This window comes from Pieris napi, chromosome 13, assembly GCF_905475465.1.
Source record: "Pieris napi chromosome 13, ilPieNapi1.2, whole genome shotgun sequence".
Taxonomy (NCBI): Eukaryota; Metazoa; Arthropoda; class Insecta; order Lepidoptera; family Pieridae; genus Pieris; species Pieris napi.
The window spans coordinates 8,018,239-8,019,142 of NC_062246.1; the positions used below are offsets into that span (position 1 = coordinate 8,018,239).

General features: G+C 27.7%; 1 long non-coding RNA gene across 1 annotated transcript; it reads left to right on the forward strand.

Annotated features, from left to right (window-relative positions):
- On the forward strand, positions 1 to 629 carry LOC125055450. Its single transcript, XR_007117890.1, has 2 exons — positions 1 to 337; positions 563 to 629. It is a non-coding gene; the product is annotated as an uncharacterized LOC125055450 (long non-coding RNA).
- Positions 630 to 904: the final 275 nt, after the last annotated feature.

Consider the following 904-nt stretch of genomic DNA (forward strand, 5'->3'; position numbering starts at 1 on the left):
TGCAAATTTGATTGATATCGGTTCGGTAGTTTAGGAGTCCATAGCGGACAAACAACGTGACACGTAATTTATATATATTAAGATTAAGAAGATATATATAATATATAGACCGTGTTTAATAAATCTGTGGAACTGCATCTAAAAAAAATCTAATATGATCGCATTACGAGATATTATAAATTTATTAGTTAATCCAACGAAATTGAAAGTTACTTGTTTTATGTGTTTTAAAGAAAGTAATGACTTGTTAAATATTTATGAAAATAGTATATATACAGCAAGCCCAAGTCGATCAATTAGGCTAGCAAGTGTAATTAAAGAAATTTTCCCAATTCAAGTAAGTAAATATTGTTTAGGATTTTGTTATAAACATATTTTAAAACTTTACAATCTACCAATCCTTAGCTATTATTGCATTTTTTATACTAAGTAAATTTTTTGAGTTCTCGAACTTAATATACTTGAGCGATGTAAGAAATGGGAAAAATTATGTTATTTATCTCAAACATTCAAGTTCTAGTTGCCCCACTTAATATGCATTAACATTATTCTCATTTTTCAGGAAATATTTCTCCAACATGCTTGTCAACAATGCCTTGACTTTATCCTTAACATTTACACTCATTTAAGAAGAAAAATGTACATTGAGGGGATTCTGCTGAATATTATAAAGCATATTAGTATAAAATTAGAAAGCCATTCAACATCTTTAAACAATCTTCTCATAAACGTTGACCTACCTTCTGAAAAGTGTAATTTGCAGAAGGAGAATTCAAACAAAGAACATTTTAATGTTAATGCAATAGAGGATACATATACTCAAGAATTTATTTCTAATACCACAGAAGAAATATGCCCTATATGTTTTAAAGTACTGAAAGGAAATTTAAAACTTCATCTGAAG